At 43.5% G+C, this 20,563-nt stretch overlaps 1 protein-coding gene across 11 annotated transcripts in view; it reads left to right on the forward strand.

The window, feature by feature from the left end:
• Positions 1–20,563, forward strand: part of LOC120367744 (speedy protein E4-like) — a 30,410-nt gene that overhangs the window by 3,118 nt on the left and 6,729 nt on the right. For 4 of the 11 annotated variants that reach the window (XR_012517061.1, XR_012517057.1, XR_012517059.1 and 1 more), the window contains exon 4: positions 20,503–20,561. The exons of 4 other annotated variants lie outside the window; for them this stretch is intronic. The gene's annotated coding sequence lies outside the window, so the exon portion shown is untranslated. Of the gene's footprint in view, positions 1–15; positions 20,562–20,563 lie in introns of all 11 variants that reach the window. 3 more of the 11 variants (XR_012517058.1, XR_012517060.1, XM_074397016.1) reach the window with 1 other exon arrangement.

Here is a 20,563-nt window from a genome sequence, read left to right on the forward strand (position 1 = left end):
TTTTTTTTGAGACAGAGTTTCGCCCTTGTTACCCAGGCTGGAGTGCAATGGCGCGATCTCGGCTCACCGCAACCTCCTCCTCCTGGGCTCAGGCAATTCTCCTGCCTCAGCCTCCTGAGTAGCTGGGATTACAGGCACGTGCCACTATGCCCAGCTAATATTTTGTATTTTTAGTAGAGACGGGGTTTCACCATGTTGACCAGGATGGTCTCGATCTCTCGACCTCGTGATCCACCCGCCTCGGCCTCCCAAAGAGCTGGGATTACAGGCTTGAGCCACCGCGCCCGGCTTAATTTCATTATTTACCCAAAAGTGATTCAAGTGTAGCTTGTTTAACTTCCATGTATTTGTATGATTCACCTGGTGTTTTTGTATTGAATTACATTTTTATCAAGCTGTGGTCTCTGTGTGTGACTCATATAATTTTGAATTTTTTAAATTTGCTGAGGATTGCTTTGCTTCTTACGTGTGATCAATTTTAGGGTATGTGCCAGGTGTTGATGAGAGGACTGTATACTATGTTACCTTTAGATGGAGAGTTATGTAGAAGTCTATTAAGACCATTTAGTCAAGTGTTGAGTTTAAGTTTTAATATCTTTGTTAATTTTCTGCTTTAATAATATGTATATTAGTACCTGTGGGTGTTGTAGTCCCCCACTGTTATGGTGTCAGTATCTTTTTGTCTTAATAGGTTTCTAATAACTTGATTTATTTATGTGCACCCATCAATTTACTATAATACCTTTCTGTCTTCTGCTTTTTTACCATAAATATTCTTTGAAGTTTACAATTCAGATGTCCAAGAATTCAAACATGTCCAGTGACCTGGTTGTTTTAGGAGAAAATATAAATTAAAAATAAGAGACTTTATTCACATACGTGAAAATAGGGGAGGATGTTTTGTTCATCTTGGTTTTATTAAAGCATTTAGATTATATGTAGATTTTTTCTTTTATTGCATTGTCTTTGCTTTGGCAAAGTTTTAAGATAGAGTCAAAGTTAGCAATACGAAATCATAAAGACTAAAAGATACAGAGTAAGTTCCTTTGACAGAAACGTGATTATGTAAGGTAATTATTTCCAGGCTTAAGTACTTACAATGCACAAGCAAGAATAGTTCAGTGTGTAAACTGAATGGTGAAGTCTGTAGTTTTATGTTTTTTCTGTTTATTACTTTAGAACAATTAGCATAGTTGTGCATAGTGTTTTTAGACAACCTGCATTTATATACGTTAAACAGTATATTCTACAATAGTATGCATATTTGACAACCATATTTACTTTGAATAAATCCCTTAGTTTTTAAAATATTGTTACTCATACTTTTGAAACGAAGTGTTTTAACTGTATTATAGTTATAATTTTTCAAAATTCTACATAAAGGTAATTATAGATAAGCATAATTTTTGTGTCTTATATTTTACTAAATTGAAATGCTGCATTTTGTTTTGTTTTGTTTTGTTTTTAAGATGGAATCTCTGTCGCCAAGGCTGGAGGGCAGTGGTGTGATCTTTTAGCTCACTGCAACCTCCACCTCCTGGGTTCAAGCAATTCTCCTGCCTCAGCCTCTAGAGTCGCTGAGATTACAGATGCCCACCATCACACCTGGCTAAGTTTTGTATTTTTAGTAGACGAGGTTTCACCATGTTGGTCAGGCTGGTCTCAAACTTCTGACCTCTGGTGATCTGCTCACCTTAGCCTCCTAAAGTGCTGGGATTACAGGCATGAGCCACCTCACCTGGCTTGGAATACTGCTATTACCGGACAGATAGGTCATGTGGCCACACAAAAACAATAATAGCTCTTCAGTTAGCTATGTTGCAAGCTCTAATGCATTCTACTCTATAAAGAGTCAGATTTCAATTTCATCAAAAAGTGCTGGTGGATGCACATACACTTAAAATACTTAAGTAGTGCAAAAGGTTGCCTTTTTTAAAAAATCTCCTGACAAGTTGCTGTAGTAATCCAAAGATGTGAAAAAGAAAGCAGCTGCCTCACCGCCCAGACACTGATTTGTTCAGATGTTTCAATGCTTCATGATACAATAAAACCACAAAAATTTCCTTAACAAACAAAAACTGTCAATGGAAATTGTGAGATGCATTCCAATATAGATCCCCATTCAATGGCTAGGAGATAAGAGAGGAGCAGACATGAAAGAAACACCTTATAAAATTCTTAGGAGAATATGCCCCCTTTCTTCATAATGTTAATGTTTTTTGTTTGTTTTTTGAGACGGAGTCTCGCTCTGTTACCCAGTCTTGAGTGTAGTGGCGCAATCTTGACTCACTGCAACTTCCACCTCCCAGGTTCAAGCGATTCTCCTGTCCCTGCCTCCTGAGTAGCTGGGATTACAGGCACTTGCCACCACGCCTGGCTAATTATTTTTGTATTTTTTGTAGAGACCGTGTCTCACCATGTTGACCAGGATGGTCTCTATCTCTTGACCTCATGATCCACTCGCCTCCGCATCCCAAAATGCTGGGATTATAGGCGTGAGCCACCGCGCCCGGCTTAATTTTTGTATTTTTTTTTTTTTTTTTTTTTTTTTTTTTTTTGAGACGGAGTTTCGCTCTTGTTACCCAGGCTGGAGTGCAATGGCGCCATCTCGGCTCACCGCAACCTCCGCCTCCTGGGTTCAGGCAATTCTCCTGCCTCAGCCTCCTGAGTAGCTGGGATTACAGGCACGCTCCACCATGCCCAGCTAATTTTTTGTATTTTTAGTAGAGAGGGGGTTTCACCATGTTGACCAGGATGGTCTCTATCTCTTGACCTCATGGTCTACCCGCCTCGGCCTCCCAAAGTGCTGGGATTATAGGTGTGAGCCATCTCGCCCAGCATCAATACAAACTTTTTAAGAGCTGATCCTCCAATGGCTTTTACTCATCTCATGGGATTGAGAGAGGACAGCCCATCTGCTGCTTTTTGTAGAATATCAGCCCCAGGCTTTATTGTTAGGTGTGCCTGGGAGGCTTCAATAACTTGTTCTTTTAACCTTGCAATGTCCGGAGTTAAATTTTTCTCTCTTATAAATGACATCTAATCTTTTCCCATTTCTGTTCAGTCTCATTATAACTATGAGGAGTGACACAAGTCAGAAATATTCCAATCACGCTGCATCTGAATTCTATATTCCAAACTCATAATTTGATCTTTCTTCCATATTATCATCTGATGAAGGTCATTTATTTGATTTACTATTTTCTGATTACTCTGAGAATTTTATAGTTTTGTGGAGTTTTTCTGCCAGTTATCAATAAATTCAGCCATTTGAACAGAAGAGTGTAAAGCCAGTCCAGCTACTGCAGCTGTAGTTGTGAGTGCAATTAATCCTATAATGGCAAAAATAAGAGTGATTAGAAATCTCTTTGACCTGCTAAGAAACTTTCTAAGAACTTCTATGACAATATGGATAGATGGAGATGCTTCCTAAGGCTAATTTAAAGAGACGGGAATCCATAGTCCCTTTCTAGCTCTTATAAGCAATATAGTATTTTTTTCTTAAGTGGAATTTATACAAGTAAATAAACCACAGTTCTGGCAAGTGATAGATTTTGCTATATAATCAGTGTTTACATCTTCCACAGCCAACATAAAAGGTGGCTGAATGCAACTCTATATCCAAATTATTCTATTAGACACATAAATGAGTATTTCTCACCAGACCCTTCAATACTGTATTTATTATATTTTTCCTTCCCATATATATAGAGGATCTTGGGCCACACTTCATTTTCATTGTTCAGAATGTTCATTACTTGCAGTTCATTACTTCGTCCAAATATTAACTTTGGACGAAGAACTAGGATTCCTCCATTAGCCCAGATTAGGGGGACATTTACTTCTGTTTGAGATTGATGGCTTTAATTAACTTTCCACTGATTCCAGTAACTTATTGTACTTGGAATGCAGTTAGACCTGCCAGTACAATTTGTTTTAAAAATTCCCTTGGGTGACCAATCTATAATTGTACCATAGAAATTGTTTAGTAACACTTTAGCTTGGTTTGATATGCATTGTTCCCATTCCCAAAGGTCAGCATGTTCATGCCGTATTGTGTTTGCATACAGGCCTGTCAGGACAAAGATTGTTTATTTTAAGGTTCAAACTATTATGCCTCATGCTTTGTTCCATGACCACATGTAATGTGGCCAAGGATTGATTTTGTTTTGTGACAATTTTTAACCATGCCTGAGGTCCAGTTTTCAGGCAGCCTTCAGCAGGTCCAAGACGTATAGGAGGATGTTTAAATTCTAATGATATGGTCATTTTCATTCTTTCTTCTTCTGGATGTAATGGCCCCCTATCATCTGTAAGTTCAGGTATCCGAGCACTGTCCTTAGCATATATTTCAATAGGTGGGTCTGTCCAACCGACAGACTGGACAAAAGGGGGAAAATAAACGTGAGACCAATAAGTATAATTTGGGCCTGCTTCTACTAAGGGGAGACTCATGGCTGAGGAGAGTACCACAGTCATAGCTACCATTAGTTTACTAGTAGTCATAGGTCTCTGCAACAATCTCATGGCTTTTTCAGCCATTTGTGCAAGCTTCTTAATCTGAACCCAGGTCAGAGGGGTCACTTGGTGAGTGTCGTTGGTTCTCTTTTGGTCTTCTGACGGGGTTATCCTTGCCATCACTTGAGTGGAGAGATCCATCTCCTGTTCCCAGAATAAAAACGGCTTCCTCTTTCGATTGGGCAGGCTTATTGTAGATTTTTAGGTGCTTAGTTGGCACCCACACCAGTAACTGGTTTTTACCTGGGGAGACACAAGCAAACCCTCTTCCCCATGTAATAATTTCCCCTTTTGCCCAACTCTTTGTCAGATAATCTTTCTACCATACTAATTGTCCTGCTCTATTATTTATTTCCTGTCCTGTATAAAGTATTGTTCAGCTGCTGTAGTTTTTTGTTCCTTTTGTAAATTCAAAATATTTAAAGTTAATAGAGCTAAGTTCAGTTGCACATGTGGAGTCTTATATTTCTGATGTCCTATCTTTAATTTTTGCACCTGGCATTTAAGGGTAAGATTGGCTCTTTCTACTATTACTTGTCCTTGTGAATTATAATGAATTTCTGTAAGATGTGTGATATTCCATTGAAGAAAAGCCTTTTCATAGCATGGCTTGTGTATCCTGGTTCACTGTCTGTTTAATTAGGAATGTCCATAACCACAATACAGGACAATACATGTGTTTTTACATGAGCTGTTGCTTCTCCTGTTTGGCAGCTGGCCCACACATAAGTGTCTACTGAAACATGCACAAAAGATAATGTTTTGTCAGATGGCATTTGGTGATGAGCCTCTAGGGTTCACTCCAGCCCCCTGGTGTGGTAGTTGTAAAACTTGACAAGCTGGACAGTGCTGGATTATGTGTTTGGCTTGTTTCCAAGATGAGTTGTATCTTTGTCTTAAGCCTGCAGGGTTAAGATGAGTGAGCTTATGGAAAGCTTGTGCATCAGCTAATCATCAAGACATTTGCTTGATGATTAGATTTAGTTAAAGGTCCTGGAAGAATGGTATGTGCTCTGATATGAGTAATGTAAAAAGGGAATTGCCTTTGTTGTATGCCCTGCTGTGAAGAATGAAATAAGAAATTTAGCTGGCTGTCTGTTATTTATTAAAGCACATTCCATGCTTTGAGCAGCCTGTACCACATAGGCAGAGTCAGAAACTTTATTTAATGGCTCTGGAAATTATTTTAAAGCCTCAGTAACTGCCTCTAATCCGCTCTCTGAGCTGAAAAATAGCCCATTTGCCATACTTCTTGTCGCGGCCCTGCAAAAGCAGCTTTTCCATTGCTCAAGCTATCCATAAAGGCTGTTACAGCTCCTTCAATTCAATCTGTTCGATTAATAGAAGGCAAGATCCAAGTAGTTCATTTTAGAAACTGAAATAATTTATTTTTTGGATAATGATTGTCAAGTATTCCAGTAAAGTCTGCTAAATTAATTTGCCAATTTTGAGAATTAACATAGGCTTGATGAATTTGATTTTTGTCCATAGGTACAACGTTGTAAGGATCATACTCATGTAATACTGTTGTTCTAAGCCTTGCCTGTCCAATAAGTATAGCAATTTGGTCTAGATAAATGGTAATTTTTTTTGTGTGTTTTGAGGCAAAAACACCCATTCTACCAGATCTTTGTTTTGAACAATTACTCCAGTAGGAGAATGTTTAGTGGGAAAAAATAAAAACTATAAAGGTTGTTGAGGCGTCACACATTGAACTTGAGCTTGTTGAATTTTTTATTCAACCAAATTAATTTTTTCCAATGTCTCCCTAGTTAAAGAACAGTCACTGTTCAAATTTGGATTACCTCTAAGGGTAGAGAACAGATGAGTCATGACATAAGTAGGTATCTCCAAAGTGAGTCTAATTCAATTAATAGCTCCTCATAATTTTTGAAAGTCATTTAAGGTTTTTAAATTATCTCTGAGTATTTGGACCTTTTGTGGCCTAATACTGCTGTTGTCTACTCTCATTCCTAGATATTGAATTGGAGTAGTAGTTTGGATTTTATTTGGGACAATGATAAAGCCCACCTTTCTCATTGAATGTTGTAATAATTTATAACATTGTAACAGCTTTTTTTTTTTTTTGTAACAACTCTTCTTACGTTTCTGTGGCACACAAAACTGTCGTCTATATAATGTATGATATAGCAGTTTTTAAAATGGTCCCTGACTGGTTGGATTGCTTTTACAACAAAGGTCTGACAAATTGTAGGGCTGTTTAACATGCCCTGTGGGAAAACCTTCCAATGATATCACTTAGCTGGTTCTATGTTATTAATTGCTATGACAGTAAAAGCAAATTTTTCATTACATAACCCTGGGTGGCCAAGGGAGTAATAAAAAAGCAGTCTTTAAGATCAACTTCTGTGAGAGGCGAGGTTCTTGGAATCATAGTAGGAGAAGGGAGTCCATGCCGTAAACCCCCATAAGCTGAATTACTGCATTTACTGTCTTAAGTCTGTTAACATCCTCCATTTTCCTAATTTCTTTTCTTTTTCTTTCTTTCTTTCTTTTTTTTGAAACGTAGTCTCACTCTGTCACCCAGGCTGGAATAGAGTAGTGCAATCTTGGCTCACTACAACCTCTGACTCCCTGTTTCAAGCGATTCTCCAGCCTCAGCCTCCCAAGTAGCTGGGACTATAGGCACACAGCACCACGCCCAGCTAAGTTTTTGTGTCTTCAGTGGAGATGGGGTTTCACCATGTTAGCCAGGATGGTCTTGATCTCCTAATCTTGTGATCTGTCCACCTCAGCCTCCCAAAGTGCTGAGATTACAGGCGTTAGCAACTGTGTCCGGACTGATTTTTTTTTTCTTAATGACAAACAGGTGAATTTCAGGGAAAAAAGGTAGGCTCTATATGTCCTTTTCACAGTTGCTTCTGAAGAAGTTCCAAGGCCTCCAGCTTATCTTGTTTCAGTGGCCACTGTTCTACCTAAACCAGTTTGGTTGTTGACCACTTTAGTGAAACGGGAGCTGAAGACTCAATAATGGCTGTTCCTGAAAGTGATGATCTAGGCGTCCCTGCCTTGTTCATGCCTGAATGTTCAAAGCTTCTGCTGCGCCATGCTCATCTTTTCCCAGTCCTTTTCTAGGAATGTATCCCGTGTTTTATATCATCTGCTGACTAGAACTGCTGTATTGGGCTAGCGGGATAGAAATTTTCATGCCCTGGTGGCGCGTGCCCGTATTCCCAGCTACTCAGGAGGCTGAGGCAGGAGGATTACCTGAACCCAGGAGGCGGAGGTTGTGGTGAGCCGAGATCGCGCCATTGCACTCCAGCCTGGGTAAAAAGAGTGAAACTCTGTCTCAAAAAAAAAAGAAGAAATTTTCATGCCTCATTGCTAAAGCAGTTCTCTTCTCCATAAATTAACAGGCAAATGAGTAATTATTACATACGTTATACCAAGTACCATTATGTAGTCAGGTTCCCTTCTGTGTCCCTTTACATTCTTAATAACTGTAGAACAAAAGAATGGCAGTAACTTTGCATCCTACCTCAGTAACCTGGTGTATACACCAAGAGCATTCTCCAAAATCAGTTAATGTCCCCGCTGCATAAGTTCAAATATTAAGAGGAATAAGTCCCATGATGAGTTTCCTCATGCCTCGGCTATGTGTGGACCAGTCAGCTTCCAGGATGTGGCTGGAGCAAGGCTTGTCGTCCTTCTTAAGGTGATTCTGCAGTGATTGTCTAGGTCTGGTCTAGCTTCCCAGGTTTCAGCTGCTGCAGGCTTTACACAGCTGTGGTGAATCCAGGCTGGAATTCCCTCTACCTTTATGGCTGTGGGAGTGGTCAGGATCATGGTCTGGGGTCCTTTCCACCATGGCTTCTGAGGGACTACATTGCAGTTCTTTTTATTTATTTATTTTTTTGAGATGGAGTTTTGCTCTTGTTACCCAGGCTGGAGTGCAATGGCGCGATCTCGGCTCACTGCAACCTCTGACCTCCGCCTCCTGGGTTCAGGCAATTCTCCTACCTCAGCCTCCTGAGTAGCTAGGATTACAGACACGCGCCACCATGCCCAGCTAATTTTTTGTATTTTTAGTAGAGACGGGGTTTTACCATGTTGACCAGGATGGTCTCGATCTCTCGACCTCGTGATCCACCCACCTCGGCCTCCCAAAGTGCTGGGATTACAGGCCTGAGCCACCGCGCCCAGGCTTTTTTTTTTTTTTTTTAAATGCAGTTTATAAAATTTAATAAACTAAACACAGTAAATTATTTTATCAAATCTCTTTAAGTTTTTAAAGCTACATTTCTGTTTCTGTACTCTTTTTTTTTTTTTTTTTTTTTTTGAGACGAAGTTTCGCTCTTGTTACCCAGGCTGGAGTGCAATGGCATGATCTTGGCTCACTGCAACCTCTGCCTCCTGGGCTCAGGCAATTCTCCTGCCTCAGCCTCCTAGGTAGCTGGGATTACAGGCACGCGCCACCACGCCCAGCTAGTTTTTTTTGTATTTTTAGTAGAGACGGGGTTTCACCATGTTGACCAGGATGGTCTCGATCTCTCGACCTCGTGATCCACCCACCTCGGCCTCCCAAAGTACTGGGATTACAGGCTTGAGCCACCGCGCCCGGCCTGTTTCTGTACTCTTAACATAAACAGTACAAAAGAAAATCTTAATGCAGATAGTGGCATTCTGCAGGCAAAGCATTTTTTAAAAAATCAGCATTATTGTGATATAATTGACACCTCAAATTGTATATACTTAATGTGTACAATGTGATGATTAGATATACATACACATTATGAAGTGATTACCATAATAAAGTTCATTAACAATCCCCACACATAGTTACTTTCTAAAAACTTTTGGTGAGAATGCTTAAGATCTACTTTCATATGAACATTCAAATAAAACATACAGTATTATAGTCACGACATGGTGTGCATCAGATCTATGGAATGTATTCATTTTATAACTGAAATTTTGTACCCTCTGACCAACATCTCTCCATTCTCCCATTTTAGTTCCTGGTAACTACAATTCTTTTTTTTTTTTTTAATTGCATTTTAGGTTTTGGGGTACATGTGAAGAACATGCAAGATTGTTGCATAGGTGCACACATGGCAGTGTGATGTGCTGCCTTCCTCCCAATCACCTATATCTGGCATTTCTCCCCATGCAATCTCTCCCCAACTCCCCACCCCTCGCTGTCCCTCCCCTATTTTCCCCCTACAGACCCCAGTGTGTGATGCTCCCCTCCCTGTGTCCATGTGTTCTCATTGTTCAATACCCACCTATGAGTGAGAACATGCAGTGTTTGATTTTCTGTTCTTGTGTCAGTTTGCTGAGAATGATGGTTTCCAGGTTCATCCATGTCCCTACAAACTCATAGTTTTTGATGGCTGCATAATATTCCATGGTGTTTATGTGTCACATTTTCCCTGTCCAGTCTATCATCGATGGGCATTTCGGTTGGTTTCAGGTCTTTGCTATTGTAAACAGTGCTGCAATAAACATTGGTGTGCATGTGTCCTTATAGTAGAACGATTTATAATCCTTTGGATATATACCCAGTAATGGGATTGTTGGGTCAAATAGAATTTCTATTTCTAGATCCTTTAGGAATTGCCACACTGTCTTCCACAATGGTTGAACTAATTTAGACTCCCACCAAGAGTATAAAAGTGTTCCTGTTTCTCCACATCCTCTCCAGCATCTGTTGTCTCCAGATTTTTTAATGATTGCTATTCTAACTGGCGTGAGATGGTATCCCAATGTAGTTTTGATTTGCATTTCTCTAATGACCAGTAATGATGAGCATTTTTTCATATGTTTGTTGGCCTCATGTATGTCTTCTTTTGTAAAGTGTCTGTTCATATCCTTCGCCCACTTTTGAATGGGCTTGTTTGTTTTTTTCTTGTAGATCTGTTTTAGTTCTTTGTAAATTCTGGATATCAGCCCTTGTCAGATGGGTAGACTGAAAAAATTTTTTCCCATTCTGTTGGTTGCCGATTCACTCTAATGACTGTTTTGCCGTGCAGAAGCTGTGGAGTTTGATTAGGCCCCATTTGTCTATTTTGGCTTTTGTTGCCATTGCTTTTGGCGTTTTGGTCATGAAGTCCTTGCCTACGCCTATGTCCTGAATGGTTTTGCCCAGATTTTCTTCTAGGGTTTTTATGATGTTAGGTCTTATGTTTAAGTCTTTAATCCATCTGGAGTTAATTTTAGTGTAAGGTGTCAGGAAGGGGTCCAGTTTCTGCTGTCTGCATATGGCTAGCCAGTTTTACCAACACCATTTATTAAACAGTGAATCCTTTCCCCATTGCTTGTTTTTGTCAGGTTTGTCAAAGATCAGATGGTTGTAGATATGTGGTGTTGCCTCTGAGGCCTCTGTTCTGTTCCATTGGTCTATATCTCTGTTTTGGTACCAGTACCATGCTATTTTGATTACTGTAGCCTTGTAGTATAGTTTGAAGTCCGGTAGTGTGATGCCTCCTGCTTTGTTCTTTTTGCTTAGAATTCACTTGGCTATGTGGTATCTCTTTTGGTTCCATATGAAGTTTAAGGTGTTTTTTTCCAGTTCTGTCATTGGTAGCTTGATGGGGATAGCGTTGAATCTGTAAATCACTTTGGGCCGTATGGCCATTTTCACGATATTGATTCTTCCTAACCATGAATATGGAATGTTTCTCCATCTGTTTGTGTCCTCTCTTATTTCGTTGAGCAGTGGCTTGTAGTTCTCCTTGAAGAGGTCCTTTACGTTCATTGTTAGTTGTATTCCTAGGTCTTTTATTATCTTTGTAGCAATTTTGAATGGCAGTTCATTTTTGATTTGGCTCTCTTTTTTTTTTTTTTTTTTTTTTTTTTTTTTGAGACGGAGTTTCGCTCTTGTTACCCAGGCTGGAGTGCAATGGCGCGATCTCGGCTCACCGCAACCTCCGCCTCCTGGGTTCAAGCAATTCTCCTGCCTCAGCCTCCTGAGTAGCTGGGATTACAGGCAAGTGCCACCATGCCCAGCTAATGTTTTGTATTTTTAGTAGAGACGGGGTTTCACCATGTTGACCAGGATGGTCTTGATCTCTCGACCTCGTGATCCACCCGCCTCGGCCTCCCAAAGTGCTGGGATTACAGGCTTGAGCCACCGCGCCCGGCTTGGCTCTCTTTTAAGTCTGCTATTGGAGTATAGGAATGCTTGTGATTTTGGGGTCCAACCAGTCTTTTGTGCCCCATGTGAATCAGATACCACCTCCTCAAGCTCCTCTATAAAACCTGTAAATCCAGCACTTTGAAAGGCTGAGGCCACTTTAGGTCAGAAGATCAAGAGCAGTCTGGCCATCATGGTGAAACCCATCTCAACTAAAAATACAAAAATAAGCTGGGGATGATGGCCTGTAATCCCAGCTACTTGAGAGGCTGAGGCAGGAAAATCGTTTGAACCAGGGAGGCAGAGGTTGCAGTGAGCCAAGAAAGCATCACTGCACTTCATCCTGGGAGACAAAGTGAGACTCTGTCTAAAATTAAAACAAAAAACCTTGTACATTCACTGCGGAACTGGCAACCCATTTTCTCCAGGACTCTTGTCTGCAGAGAGCTCTTCTCTTTCTTTTGCCCGTTATACTTCCGCTCTTAATTTCACTCTGGAGTGTCTGCATTTTTTCTGTGGCCTTGGGACAATGAACCTGAGGTTTTACCCCATACAACAACACTGCTTCACAAATACAACTTCAAAACCTGTTTTTGGTCGGACACGGTGGCTCATGCCTATAATCTCAGCACTTTGGGAGGCCCAGGGAGGAGGATCCCTTGGGGCCAGGAGTTCCACACCAGCCTGGGTAACAAAGCAAGACCCTCATCTCTACAAAATTGGCTGGCATGGTGGTGCTTACCTGTAGTCCCAGTTACTTGGGAGGCTGAGGTGGGAGGATCACTTGAGCCCAGGAATTGGAGGCTGCAGTGAGCTATGATGTGCTAAAAAGAAGGATATCAGAAAAATGTTGGATGGCTGGTTGAGTGCAATGGCTCTCGCCTGTAATCCCAGCACTTTGGGAGGCCAAGGTGGGAGGAGCACCTGAGGTCAGGAGTTTGAGACAAGCCTGGCCAATATGGTCAAACCTCGTCTCTACTAAAAATACAACAATTATCTAGGTGTGGTGGTGTGTGCCTATACTCCCCAGCTACTCAGGAGGCTGAGGCAAGATAATTGCCTGAACCTGGGAAATGGACGTAGCAGTGAGCTGAGATGATATCATTGCTCTCCAGCCTGGGCAATAGAGCGAGGCTACGTCTCAAAAAAAAAAAGAAAGAAAAATGTTGGATAGCATCTACATCTCTGAAAAAGGAACAGATCAGCAGGCCGATGAATAAGATCTAAGAGTCTATGAATAAGACCTACAGAAATAAGAAGATGCCAAATGATTCCTGAGACCTCTTCATGATATTTTTTAAATGCAATAAAATACGTCTCATGTTGACCAAAAGGTACAATGTTAGAGTTAGATGGGAGGAGTGGGTTTTTGAGATCTATTGCCCAGCAAGAGTATTATTCATTAGGAACCATAGTAACTAATAATATATATTTCAAAATTACTTAAAAAGTAGATTTTGGTTGGGCCCAGTGGCTCACGCCTGTGATCCCAGCTGTTTGAGAGGCTGAGGACGGCAGATCACTTGAGGCCAGGAGTTCGAGACCAGCCTGACCAACATGGCAAAAGCCCTGTCTCTATAAAATTACAAAAGTGGCTGGGTGTGGTGTCTCACGCCTGTAATCCCAGGACTTTTGGAGTCCAGGGTGGGTGGATCACGAAGTCAGGAGTTTGAGACCAGCCTAGCAAGCTTGGTGAAACCCATCTCTACTGAAAATACAAAAAAAAAAAAAAAAAAAAATTAGCTGGGTATAGTGATGCGTTCCTGTAATCCCAGCTACTCAGGAGGCTGAGGCAGAAGGATCACCTGAACCCAGGAGGTGAAGGCTGCAGTCAGCAGAGGTCTCACCATTGCACCCCAGCTTGGGTGACAGAGTGAGAATCCTTCTCAATTAAAAAAAAAAAAAAAAAAGTTAACCTGGTGTGGTGGTGGTTGCCTGTAGTCCCAGCTACTTGGGAGGCTGAGGTGGGAGGGTCACTTGAGCCTGGGGGTTGAGGCTGCAGTGAACTGTGATTGTGCCACTGCACTCCAACCTGGGCAACAAAGCAAGACTGTCTAAAAGGTACATTTGGGGCCAGGCACAGTGGCTTACACTGTAATCTTAGCACTTTGGGAGGCCGAGGCTGGTGGATCACCAGGTCAGGAGATCAAGACCATTGTGGCTAACATGGTGAAACCCCCATCTCTACTAAAACTAGAAAAAATTAGTTGGGCATGGTGGCACATGCCTGTATTCCCAGCTATTCGGGAGGCTGAGGCAGGTGAATCAGTTAAACCTGGGAGGCAGAGGTTGCAGTGAGCTGAGATTGTGCCATTGCACTCCAGCCTGGGTGAGAAAGCCATACTCCATATCAAAAAAAAGATACATTTTATTTTATTTTATATTTTGTATTTTTTTGAGAGAGAGTCACCCTCTGTTGCTGAGGCTGCAATGCAATGGCGCAATCTCGGCTTACTGCAACCTCTGCCTCTAAGGTTCAAGTGATTTCCCTGCCTCAGCCTCCTGAGTAGCTAGGATTACAGGTGTGTACCACCTTGTGCAGCTAATTTTTGTATTTTTAGAAGTGGGGTTTCACCATGTTGGCCCAGCTGGTCTTGAACTCAACCTCAGGTGATTCGCCTGCATCAGCCTCCTGAACTATTGTCATTACAGGCGTAAGCCACTGTGACTGGCAAAAAGTAGACTTTAAATGTTCTCTTTTTTTTTTTTTTTTTTTTTGAGACGGAGTTTCGCTCTTGTTACCCAGGCTGGAGTGCAATGGCGCGATCTCGGCTCACCGCAACCTCCGCCTCCTGGGCTCAGGCGATTCTCCTGCCTCAGCCTCCTGAGTAGCTGGGATTACAGGCACGTGCCACCATGCCCAGCTCATTTTTTGTATTTTTGGTAGAGACGGGGTTTCACCATGTTGACCAGGATGGTCTCGATCTCTTGACCTCGTGATCCACCCGCCTCGGCCTCCCAAAGTGCTGGGATTACAGGCTTGAGCCACCGCGCCCGGCTAAATGTTCTCTTTAAATGACAGAAAAATGGTACATTTGTGAGATGGTGGATATGTTAATTACCTTCATAGAATCATTCCACAATATATACATAGATCAAAATGTCACACTAAGCCCCACAAACATACACTTATATCTATTAAAATAATTAAGTTTATATCTTCAAAAACATTAATAAGAAGTCCCAGCCATGCTCGGTGGCTCACGCCTGTAATCCCAACACTTTAGGAGACTGAGGTGAGCAGATCACAAGGTCAGGAGTTGAAGAGCATGCTGACCAACATGGTGAAATCTCGTCTCTACTAAAAATACAAAAAAAAAAAAAAAAATTAGCCAGGCATGGTTATATGCACCTGTAGATCCCAGCTACTCAGGAGGCTGAGGCAGGAGAATTCCCTGAACCCAGGAGGCAAAGGTTGCAGTGAGCCGAGATCACGCCACTGTACTCCAGCTTGGCTCCAGCTTGGACATCAGAGCAAAACTCCATCCAAAGAAAAATAAAAAAGACATTTCAAACTTGTAATTTTACCTCTTGGAGCCTCAACTTCTCAAATTTGAGATGAGGTTTCACCATGTGGGTCAGGCCAGTCTTGAAGTCATGACCTTGGTGATCCACCCGCCTTGGCCTCCCAAAATGCTGGGATTTTAGGCCTGAGCCACCGCTGCCGGCTATTCATCACTTAGGCTTTGCCTAGCTCAGGGAATCTGCATTTTTCCAGCAGAGCAAGCAATCAGATATGCACTTGTCTCAGGTGAGCAGAAGGATGACTTAGAGTTCAGTTAAGTTCTTGGTGCCCACAAGGAATTTCCTAGCAGGCAAATTGGGTGAGAGATACATAGCTCTTATCTGGTTTTTTTTTGAGTTGGAGTCCCACTCCCGCTTAGTGCAGTGGCACTATCTTGGCTCACTGCAACCTCCACCTCCTGGGTTGAAACGATTCTCCTGTCTCAGCCTCCCAAGTAGCTGGGATTACAGGAACCTGCTGCCATGCCCAGCTGATTTTTGTACTTTTAGTAGAGACAGGGTTTCACCATGTGAACCAGGCTGGTCTTGAACTCCTGCCCTCAGGTGATCCATCTGCTTTGGCCTCCCAAAGTGATGGGATTACAGATGTGAGCCACTACAGCCAGAACTCACAGTTGCCCAGGATGGCCTCTGAATGCCATGAACCTTTTATTTTTTGTTAAAAAAATTTTTTTGACACAGGGTCTCACTCTGTTGCTCAGGCTGAAGTGCTGTGGCACAATCATAGCTCACTGTAGCCTCTAACTCCTGGGCTCAAGCAATCCTCCTGCCTCAGTCTCCCAAGTAGTTGGAACACAGGTGCCAGCCACCACACCTGGCTAATTTGTTTATTTATTTATTTTTTGAGACAGAGTTTTGCTCTTGTTACCCAGGCTGGAGTGCAATGGCACGATCTTGGCTCACCGCAACCTCCGACCTCCGCCTCCTGGGTTCAGGCAATACTCCTGCCTCAGTCTCCTGAGTAGCTGGGATTACAGGCATGCACCACCATGCCCAGCTAATTTTTTGTATTTTTAGTAGAGACGGGGTTTCACCATGTTGACCAGGATGGTCTCGATCTCTCGACCTCGGTGATCCACCCACCTCGGCCTCCCAAAGTGCTGGGATTACAGGCGTGAGCCACCGCGCCCGGCCCTAATTTGTTTATTTTTTATTTTTTTAAATAGAGATGGGGTCTTGCTCTGTTGCCCACACTGGTCTTGAACTCCTGTCCTCAAGCAGTCTTCCTCCCTTGGCCAACCAAATTGCTGGGATTACAAGCATAAATCACTGTGCATAGCTGAGATTTTTTTTGACTTAGTCTTTTTGTACATGTGATATTTTATTCATAGAATTCATAAATGGTAGGGAAATTTCTGAGTTCAGGGAAATATGTATGATACAAAACTTGATATATAGACTAGAGTTTCTTAGCTCAACTGGAGGGGCTGGTTTTAGATAATCCATGTACTCCCTGAAATTGGGGACACCACTGGAAATATGTGTGAGCTCATGGACAGTTTCCTTTGATTTTCAGTCCTCACAATGTCTCTTGGACTCAAAGATGCCTTAGGGCAGAGGACGCATGTACCCCTAGTACAGAATCTCAGACAGTGAATGTCAGGAAACATTCAGCAGAAAAGCTTTGCTAAATGGAGTGCTTTGATGTAAATTTTTCATCAAGTCAGTGTACCTGGGATCTCCTGTACATGTTAGTCTCTCTCTTGTAAGGTTTCATCGTTTCTGCTTTCCCTGCTTTTCTTTGCCACCCTGCTCCCTCTCCCACCAGACAGGACTCTGAAATACGCATGTCCAGATGAGACCCCAGCATACTTCAGCCTTTGATTTGAGAGGATACAGCCTCTGCTGGGACAGGGAATGAGGGATGCGGAGACCCTGAATATGCTTTAGGACAGTGGTCTGAAGTTGGGATGTGGCAGGAGATGCCATTCACTTCGGATCTCCAGGACAGGAGCTCAGGCTGGCAGTTACATGTGTTTTTCTTCAAACTGGTTGCCAGGTTGGAATGACTGATGACATCAGAGATTCCAGCCTTCCTGATTGGAGGGACTGAACTCCATGGGCACTTTGAATCTCAGGTGGATAACAGTATCTTCTCAGAACTGTTCTCCACTCCTGACTTCTTCCCAGCCTTGAGAATAGATAATGCATTCTTCTGGGTCCTAGTAGAGTGTGGAAGGAGGCTTTGGCCACAACAGGAACTGGATTCCCTGGGAGGGACCAGAGTTTAGGGGAGATGATGGCCAACCATCAACAGCAATCCCAGGTTGAGGAGCAGAGCCCCCAGCCTAGCACCTCGAGGTACTCCCTCCCGGAGGTGGTGGACAATGAAGTGCCGGGACCATCAGGTAAGGGGACTAGAGGAAGAAGAGATGAGAGAGGATTGACTAAGAACCAGGGCGGAACGGGGTGGTGGGGGTGGTTCACGCCTGTAATCCCAGCACTTTGGGAGGCTGAGGTGGTCAGATCACATGAGGTCAGGAGTTTGAGATAGCCTGCCCAACATGGTGAAACCCCATCTCTACTAAAAAACAAAAATTAGCTGGGTGGTAGTGGTATGTGCCTGTAACCCCAGCTACTCGGGATACTGAGGCAGGAAAATTGATTAAGCCTGGGAGTCGAAGGTTGCAGTGAACCGAGATCCTGCCACAGCACTGCAGTCTGGGTAAGAGAGTGAGACCTTATCTCAAAAAAAAAAAAAAAAAAAAAAGCAAACAAGGATCCAGAAGTCAGGAAGGAGAACTTGAGGAAGGTGTATGAGAAGAAAGGAGGGACTCGGGCCAGGCACAGTGGTTCACGCCTATAATCCCAACACTTTGGGAGGCTGAGACGGATCACTTGAGGCCAAGAGTTTGACCAGCCTGGCCAACATGGTGAAACCCCATCTCTACTAAAAATACAGGAATGGTCTGGGCATTATGGCAGGCACCTATAATCCCACAACTTGGGAGGCTGAGGCAGAAGAATCACTGGAACCTGGGAGATGGAGGTTGGGATGCAGTGATACGGGATCACACCACTACACTCTAGCCTGGGCAACAAAGCAAGATTCTGTCTTAAAAAAAAAACTAAAAGGAGGAATGCAGAGAGCCAGGGACCAGGAAAGGAAATGAGACCAACCCAGTAGTCAGGAAGGAGCACTGAGGGAGTGTGTGGGGGAAGCAAGGAGGGACTCAGGCCAGGTGCAGTGGCTCACACCTGCAACCCCAGGTCTTTAGGAGGCCAAGGCAGGAGGGTCACCTGAGGCCAAGAGTATGAGACCAGCCTGGCCAACATGGTAAAACCTTGTCTCTAAAGTACAATGAGCTGAATGTTATGGTGGGCACCTGTAATCCCAGCTACTTGGGAGGTTGAGGCAGGAGAATCACTGGAACTTAGGAAGTGGAGGTTGCAGTGATAGAAGATTGCACCACTACACTCCAGCCTGGGCGACAAAGTAACCAAAAAAAAAAAAAAAAAAGTGGGACTCAGAGAGCTGGGACCAGAAAAGGAATTGAGGATGCGTTCTGTGGACAGAGAGATGGAAGAATAGGGAGGGGAAGGAGAGGCACATGGGGGTTTAAATAGAGAAAGACGGAAAGATGGCTTGCAGAAGCCAACAGTCTGCGGGGCTGGGAGGATGGAGAATGGTTTGGGGTTTGGGGTCGGGGTTTAAGGTGATCAGTTGCAGAAGCATTACATAGTGGCCTGTTTATTTTACTCAACCCCTTGGGTAGATCGCAACCCCCTACTTAGGTTTCTGTGTTGGAAACGGAAGAGGGAGTGGTTGGACAAATCAGAGGAGGAGCCAGAGAAGGTGCTTGCCCCTGAGCCTGAGGAGACCTGGGTGATGGAGACCCTGTGTGGTCTCAAGGTGAAGATGAAGTGACGGCAGATGTCGCCCATGCTCCCTGAGCACCACGAGGTCTGCAACAGGCTGCTTAGTAGGAGGACACCCCAGAGAGCACCTCCAATCCTGTTCTTTTCAAAAAGAGGAAACTTCCCATAACCATACTTTTCTCATGAGGAAAATATGCCCCCCTAGTGGGTGAGCTCTCCATGCAGTAGTACTCAGAAGTGACCACTCATGAGGGATGCCTAGGGGGCCATAGAGGATTCAGCTAGACTTGATGAAAGTCTGCGATTGAGATAAGAAAGCTTGGTTTCAGGCCAGGTGCCGTGGCTCATGCCTGAGATCCCAGCACTTTAGGAGGCTGAGGCAAGAGGATTGCTTGAACTCAGGACTTTGAGGCTGCAGTGAGCTATGATTGTACCACTGCACTCCATCCTGGGTGACAGAGCAAAACCCTGTCTCAGAAGAAAAACCAAGGCCAGGCGCAGTAGATCATGCCTGTAATCTGAGCACTTTGGGAGGCTGAGGTGGGTGAATCACCTGAGGTCAGAAGTTTGAGACCAGCCTGACCAACATGGTGAAACCCCGTCTCTACTAAAAATACAAAAAATAGCTGGGAGTGGCTGTGCATACTTGTAATCCCTGCTACTCAGGAGGCTGAGCCAGGAGAATTGCTTGAACTTGGGAGGTGGAGGTTGCAGGTGAGCTGAGGTCATGCCATTGCATTCCAGCCTGGGCAACAGAGTGAGACTCCGTCTCCAATCAATCAATCAATTGAAATAAAAACAAAATCAAAGAAAGAGGTTTCAGCTGTGCCCTCTGAAACTTAATGTTTCTTGCTGACTTTTTTTTGAGACAAAGTTTCACCCTGTTGTCCAGGCTGGAGTGCAATGGTGCGATCTCGGCTCACTGCAGCCTCCTCCACCTCCTGAGTTCAAGTGATTCTCCTGCCCTAGCCTCCCGAATAGCTGAGATTACAGCCACACACCACCACACCCAGCTAATTTTTTATATCTTTAGTAGAGATGGGGTTTCACCATGTTGGCCAGGCTGGTCCCAAACTCCTGACCTTGTGATTTACCCACCTCAGCCTCCCAAAGTGCTGGGAATATTGGCGTGAGTCAACGTGCCCAGCCTCTTGCTGACTTTTCTAAACGTAACTGGCTTCATCCCTAGAGGGAGATACCAAAGCCATGGTCACACCCTGATGTGAGTCTTATGAGGAAATGATGGGAATTACTTTATGACTCTGCAGTTGTCCCTGCGTGTCTGCAGGGAGGGCATCCTGGCTTCTTCCCAGCTCTCCATCCTATAGATTCGCACACCCAGGACCTCCTTCAGCCACTTCTCTGGGCAGCCTCAGAGCAGGAGCCTCTCCCTTGCCCAGTGAAAGTCATTCTCTCCTGTCCCATCCACCTCACCCGAGCCACCATCCTGAGGCTTTCCCCAGGGAGGCGCACTTCTCCTCAATGCCCTGTTGCTCCCAGGGAAACTGTTCTGGTTCTCACACTAGCATGCTCTCTAATCACAGAGGATCCTGTCGTTAAAAGATTCCTGGCCTGGGACAAAGATCTGTGGGCATCGGACAAGGT

This window comes from Saimiri boliviensis, chromosome 3 (assembly GCF_048565385.1).
Source record: "Saimiri boliviensis isolate mSaiBol1 chromosome 3, mSaiBol1.pri, whole genome shotgun sequence".
Taxonomy (NCBI): Eukaryota; Metazoa; Chordata; class Mammalia; order Primates; family Cebidae; genus Saimiri; species Saimiri boliviensis.